This window comes from Rattus norvegicus, chromosome 2, assembly GCF_036323735.1.
Source record: "Rattus norvegicus strain BN/NHsdMcwi chromosome 2, GRCr8, whole genome shotgun sequence".
Taxonomy (NCBI): domain Eukaryota; kingdom Metazoa; phylum Chordata; class Mammalia; order Rodentia; family Muridae; genus Rattus; species Rattus norvegicus.
Genome location: NC_086020.1, coordinates 10,344,712 through 10,352,002, shown reverse-complemented (window position 1 = coordinate 10,352,002; position 7,291 = coordinate 10,344,712). Strand labels below are relative to the sequence as shown.

The 7,291-nt window shown below is 42.7% G+C and overlaps 1 pseudogene; it reads right to left on the bottom strand.

Moving 5' to 3' along the window:
• Positions 1-4,937: 4,937 nt before the first annotated feature.
• Rpl6-ps14 (ribosomal protein L6, pseudogene 14) lies at positions 4,938-6,454 on the bottom strand (annotated as a pseudogene).
• Between the last annotated feature and the right edge of the window lie 837 nt (positions 6,455-7,291).

The window sequence follows — 7,291 nt, the reverse complement described above, 5'->3', positions numbered from 1 at the left end:
TTACAAATAAGGCTGTTATGAACATAGTGGAACATGAGTCCTTATTGTCTGTTTGGAGCATCATTTGGGTATATGCCTTGGAGTAGTATAGCTGGGTCCTCAGGTAGTACTACATCCAATTTTCTGAGTAATCTCTAGACTGATTTCCGGAGTGATTGTACCAGCTTGCAATCCTGCCAACCATGGAGGAGTGTTCTTCTTTCTTTACATCCTCACCATTGTCAGTTTATCACCTGAGTTTTTTTTTATCTTAGCTATTTGGACAGTTGTAAGGTAGAATCTCAAGGTTGTTTTGATTTGCATTTCCCTGATGACTAAAGATGTTGAACATTTTTATAACTTCAGTAGAGAATTCTTTGTTTAGCTCTATGCCCCATTTTTAATAGTGTTATTTGAGTCTCTGGAGTCTAACTTCTTGAGTTCTTCATATATATTGGATATTAGTCCTCTATCTGATGGTCGCAATCTGTTGGTTGCCACATATCCAGATAAAGTTAGCAGAAGTAAATTTGGATTAAGTTTTTTGCATTGAGATTAAACAATGTAAATAACTAAGTTACTAAAGTTTAAAACACAAACATGCTTCTCTTTTCCTTTGTTCATTATCTTTTATAAATTTCAATTTTCTTGAATATATTATGTATTTATATGGCAAATGTTATCCCCTTTCCCACCTCTCACACACCCCTTTGCCCTCCCCCTGTTTCTATAGGATGCACCCATTCCTACCTACCAACTCAAACCTCAGCACCTTGGTATTACCCTACATTGGGGAAACAAGCCTTCACAGGACCAAGGGTTTTTCCTCCGATTGATGCGGGACAACACCATCCTCTGCTACATATATGGCTGGAGTCATAGGTCTCTTCATATGTATTCATTGTTTGGTAGTTTAGTCCCTTGGGAACCAGGAGCAGTTTGGTCTTCCAAAGCTCTCAGGCCAAACCAATAGGAAGTACCTGCTGTCAGTCACTGACCCATTCAAAAAACTGTATTTAAGTTTCGTGTTCAGAATTAAAGGTGTGCAGGACCGATTCCATCATCTGAGAGCTTCTGTCATAAGAACTGTAAGACCGCTGCTTGGGGAAGAGATCCGCATTCCCAAAATCGCTGCAAGTAGCTCGCCTGCTCCCCTTGCCAGCTACTCAGTCTTCTGCTGGTTCTGCCCACCCAAACAACCCAAGCGGCAGCAGCAGAAAGGAGAAGGACAGGCAACAGGGGTGGCCGAAGCAGTTCCCCCTCCCTAAGTTCTCTCCCCATTGCAGGAACCCACATACCTAGCCTGGCGAGAGATCTCGGTGGGAGAGCCCCAGGTGCCAGAACCCTACATTCTAACATCATCACGAGATGTAATTTTGAATCCAAATCTTGCTTTTCTTGTGTGTTGGGATATCCAGTATTTGCTGTAGTGAGAGAAGTGGGTTCTGATGATGCTGAGTAGTCTTGGTTTCTGTTGCTTAGGTTCTTGTGCTTGGCTCTCGCCATCAGGTTGTCCCTGGTGTTATTTGGTCTTGCTGTCTCTGACTGGAGCTTGTCCTTCCTGTGGGCCTGTAAGCCTGTGAGCTTGTGATCTTTGGACTGAGAGCGCTCCTGGCAGACCAGCTCTGGGTCTGAGAGCTGTGGGATAGCCCATGATCTGCACTCAGATGGAGACCAGAAAGGTCCTGTTTTAGGCTGCCCTGCAGTTCCAGCACCAGTGTGCTCCCAGTGTGTCTCTCATTGGATTTCTCAATGGGGAGAAAATGGGGTCTCACCTGTGGGCTTAGGAGGGAGTGTGCTCCTGGCAGACGAGCTCTCTGCTGGCAGGTTTTGTGTCGGAGGGCTGTGGGAAAGCCCCAGCTCTGGGCACAGATGGAGACCAGAAGGTAAAATTGCTTCTCTTAAACTCTTGCTTGTTAGGCTTTCAATGAGGCTAACCAAATTTAGACAGTATCAAGTGACAACTTCATACACTTGAACACATACACAGGTCATGTAGGGCTGTGAGATCTTTGGAGATAACATCCTCCCATAATCTGAAATGGATTAGGGCCAATAAATCAGACCTGTAATCCACTGGGCATTTATATGTTTGTTCATCAGCCTCCTGCTAGATTCCCAGGATGTGAATTAATTGCAGGTGTCTGCTTCCAACAGGAGTACTGACTGTAAATTATACACGACACTGCCGTACTCCTGTTATGGCACTTCCCATTATGTTCCTTTTTCCTGTAAACCGGCTTAACACAAAGAGACACAAAGAACACAGGGAAATACTACACATGTCATGAAATAAACACTACATTTTGCCAGTTAAATATAGACCACGTATTTCAGTTTTGGAATTCTTTAAGCAAGTTAGTCAATCTTATTAAAGCTGATAGCACAATTGTTTACAGTTGGTCCCAAGAGACTTCAGTTAAAATTTAGAGGAAAAAAAAGAGGTAAAGGAGAACATGATACCAGAAAATACTTAAATGTATTTAGATGACATCTTCTATTGTCAATGACTTAAACTATCTCAGAAAATCATGTAGCACTCTGAAAAACAATGGAGTAAAATCACGATTCCTAAGGAGAGGAATGTTAAAAGATGAAGGTTCTTGCTTCATTTTCTAATAGAGATAAGAGTTATGATTTGTAAGCCAAAATCCTAACAATGGACCTACCAATCAGTACATGCCTTGGCATTTATCTCCATCCAGCCTTTATTGCTTTGCTTCTTTTGCTATACATTTTACATCAGAATAAACATGTTTGCCAAGTCTAAAGTCCCCCAAGATCTAAGCTCATAAATAATAGCTAAAAACTAAGTCATATATATATATAAATAAATATATATATATATATATATATATTTGAGAATCTACATACACTAGGGGAGAAAAATTGCAATCTCTAATACAAAGCTAGCAAAGATAAGTGTCCCGTAGTCTGTTTCATCCAAAAGATTACTTGCTAAACTAAATCTTTATTCCCTTTTTGAAGTGACAGGGTACAGAGTGGGCTATGCTCACCTTTCCTGGGTTCTCTGAGGCAGGGCCTGTGACGAAGAGTTCACCATAAAAGAATACCTCCAGAGTAGACCTTAGACATAAGGGGGATAAAAGGCAGAGAAAAAGAAGATACAGGGATGCAACAGTGTGTCCCATTTGGATTGGTAAGAGAAACTTCTTGGATCTTATAAAACTTTCTCAGAAACCAAGTGCCAGGGCACATGCCTTTAATCAAGAAAAGGCAGATAATAACTGTGAGTATGAGGTCAGCCTGGTGTATATAGCAAGTTCAAAACCAGCTGCAATGTCTCAGTGATACCCTCTCTCAAAACAGTGATGATGACGATGATGATGTTTGAACAGCTACCTCCTTTGAATTAAAATTCCACCTGATAAATATGAAAACGTTTTCCTCGTTTCATATTTATAAACCCAAAGCACAAAGATGGTCAACCAGTGTTCCATGTATGTCAGTTACTCCTATGAATGGCAAGATAATCACCTAGGGGCAAGTGGGACTGAGAGACTGTACCTACATAAAGCTCAACAGAACCCACTCCATGAGTATTGCAGCAGAGAGTAGGACTAACCGGAGAAACCAGTAGGTGGTAAAATTTCATCTGTCAGGAATATGTTTCTAAGCCTAACTTCTGAAACAGACAAAACTCAATATATGGTCAGAATGATGCCTAATAGTCAAAATAATCTTCATTAATTGTCTTTCATAATTGGGGTTTGCACTAAAAAAAAGTCTTTGAGACAAAACCTATGAACCCAGGTAAAATTATTAAAGTTTACAAATTATCTACTCCTTCAATAGATAAGAAGAAATCAGAACATTACACAGCCATACCCTCTCACCGTTCACAACTTGTTCCAATGTGTGTGGGAGAACTGTCATATACTGAAGTCCCAGCTTCTCCATCTTTGCCCTAAGATATTGACCAACTGTCTTCTCTTTACTTTTCATAATAAATCCCACTTTTATAGAGGAGCAATGTAAGATATAAATGCATGCTAGAATGTTCTAATCTTTATTAACCCTAACCCCTGACAACAGCCCAGGAAGCTAATAGCCCATTTCTCTGCTCCCTTTAGCAGAAATTGTCCTTCATGTCTTCTCCTATGTTCATGAACTTGCTCCCATTTAGTCATCACTCCTGCTCTTTACTGACCCTTCCCTCATAAATGCCATTAGTGACACTGAACCAATGCACAATCTTCATCTACCCCCACAGCCAGAGCTTGAACACAGATGGTCTTCCTTTCTTTGTTTCTTTTCTATTCAATGAGCTCACCCTTCTACTTCATTGTCTGCTCCTCACTCAGCTTCTTTATTTGTCTCAATCTTCTCAAGTTACAAATGTTGGTGAACCTCGGCATGGCATCTTCTGACTTCTTTTCTTTACATACACTCAAATTTGGTATGACCTCATCAATTTCTATGACTGCAAAGGCATACACACGGTGAAGACTCCCATAGGCATGTCTCCGTTCTTGTGATTTCACCTCATAATCAAATGTTTGGATGTCTGAATGACACCTTTTAGTGACTAAAAGCATAATAAATCTAATGTACCAAAATAAAATTTTAAATCAATAGCATAGCTCAGTAGAACCAAGATAAAGGTAGAAGGGGGGAGAACCAATTCACAAATATTGTATACTAGCCTCCAATTATACACGGTCGCGTGTCCTTCTTTCTGCCTATCTGTCTGCCTCTATCTCTGTATGTATGTATTTATGTGTCCACATACAACGAATAAATAAAATTGAATTTTTATTCTTTCTTGAATTAGTTACTTTGTCATTGCTATTACCAATACCTTAATTTTGGCTTGCACTTTTAGAGGACACTCAGCTGTGGCAGAGAAGACATGGTGGAGAGAGCGCCAGCGTCTGGAGAGTGAGTAGAGACCACAACAGACAGACTCTACCAAGCTGGAGATGAGGGTGAGGGAACTGAATATGAAGAGAAGGAAGGACAGTAAAGATCTAAAGATGGCTTACTGGTTTCTCTAAGTTTGGAAGGATTCTAATTCTAGGAGTTGATAACTGGTCTTGTTTTTTCTTAGGTGGGTGTCTTCTTCCTTGGTTTCTGTTGCCTTCTACGGTTCTTAGGAGAGTGCAGCAGCTGTGTGCTACCAGACAGGAGACTCTTCTTAGATCCTGATGTGTGTTACCTCTGACCACTCTGGGTAAAATGTATTTCTAGGTATTGGGGTCTGACACTTTGGAATGTGTCCACAGTCCAGAAGCAGAGAAGTTGAAGGGATCCTGGTGCTCAGCCTGCTTTCCTTTTACTTTACGTAGCTGCTCATTTAGGTTGTTCGCCATTTAGAACACCAGTTTGTGAGGATATGTCCCATTTGTCAGGGAGAACTGAGATTGCAGGTAGCTCTGGGACTGAGGAACAGTTTTAATCTGACAAAATCTGTTAGTCCACAATTTTCCCATCAGTCTTTCACTGCTCTGTTATCTCCTATTTCTCCTCCATGTCGAAGATCTTGCCTTCTTGGTGCCTGGGCTTGTGCAGCTGCTGTAAGATTCAAATTTAAAGATAAAGGCTGCCTTAAGCAAACACCAAGTGGAATTTAGGAAAACACCATGTTTCTGGAAATGAGCTAACTGCCCTTAGCAGGGGTCCTTCACCACCCTCTCTGCATGTCAAAGATATTTCTCCACCAAGGGCCTCCAATGAATTCAAAGGACAATAGGCAGCCACCAATAAATTCAAAAAGTATTAATCCCCACCAATGAGAAATAACCAACTGATGCTGTAACCTAAAGCCTATACCCTGAAACAGTATAAAAGGTGTGGGCCTTTGTTCTTCGGGGTCACCTCTGTCCCGATTACAGGGTCACCCCAGTGTACTGGAGTATTAAACCTCTTGCTTATTGCATCGATCTCCATCTCCGAGTTTTCATGAGTGGGACCTCCTGTACGTAGGGCTGATTGGGTCCTACACTGCTTCTTGAAAGAAGCATCAGTCAGGTGTTTGGAGGTTTTAACCTTGCAGATATCAACTTTTGTAAAGGTGGAGATGACAACACTCTGGTGCATTCTGCACAGAGGAACTCTGTTGAGGGCAAGAGGTCCAGTCACAAGTAGCAAGCCACTGCCCAGCTGCTTCAGGAAAACCACTCTCTTGCCCCTGTGGCGCCCAGTGAGGATGATCAGGACAGTCTGGGGAGTGATGCTGATTGAAGGGTTTTTTGCCATAGCTCAGCAGCTTCCGAGGCACATCTTCCATAGGAAAATACCTAGGCATTTTCGAAGCTTCACCACCTGGGAACCACCATTTTTGTCTCTACCAACTTTTTTTTTTTCTGACAGTAGCGAGGACCTTCTCCTTTTTCTTTTCAACCTTGGTCTCAGCAGCTTTTGTACAAGGCCTTTCTGGATTACATAGCAGATCAGGAGTACGCGCTAATTCCTCTAGCCAGGACAGGGTTTTGGCTGCAGTTGGGCTCCCCCTCACTGGGCTTTTTAACCTTCGGGTTCCCCTTTCTGGCTGCACCCACATGGCCCGGGCAGCAGGGGTGGGCCCCGGAGGCAGCAGCAGCACTGCCAGCCTATGTGGCCGCTGGTTTCTTTTCCTTGGTATCAGGCTCCTCTGTTTTGTTTCACCCACCATCTTGCAAAGACTGGAAAGGGAAATAAGTTAGCTGCTTCCAGTCTATAAGCCTCCTTTCACTGTTTTATTTCATTTCTAGAACCCAGCACAAGAGAAGATGTTACCCATTCAAGATGAGTCTTCCATCCCATTTAAATTTATCTGGCCATCAGGCACTCCCTGAGAATATGCTGGCCACTGCACCCAGGAAAGCAGGTAGCCTAATTGTTGTGTTAATTAAAGGACTGGGGGTAGAGGTGGGGTGTTCTATGAAGTCTGGGTACAGGGGTGCCTCACTGGGCCCATGCTGAGGCATCCCTTCCCCCTGAGGGACCAGCCACAAGATTGTATAGTGTAAAATAGAGTTTATTGAGGGAACGAACGGGGAGGGGAGTTAAGAGGGTAGTAAGGCAGAGAAAGAGAGAGTAGAGTAAAGAAGGAGATGTATAGAGATTGGTCATGAGCACATGGAGAGAAGGGGGGAAGGGGAATGGGGAGAGAAGTGACAAAGGGACAAGAGGAAGCAAGAGCAAGAGGAAGAAGGTGAGGAGGGGACAAGTATCCCCTTTATAGTGTCAGGTATACCTGGCTATTGCCAGGTAACTGTAGGGGTGGAGCTAACACTTAACTATGAATCTTCCCCTTCCCCTCCATTCTTCTAAATCTAGTATACAGGTCTGTAGTGTGCCACCTGCTGCT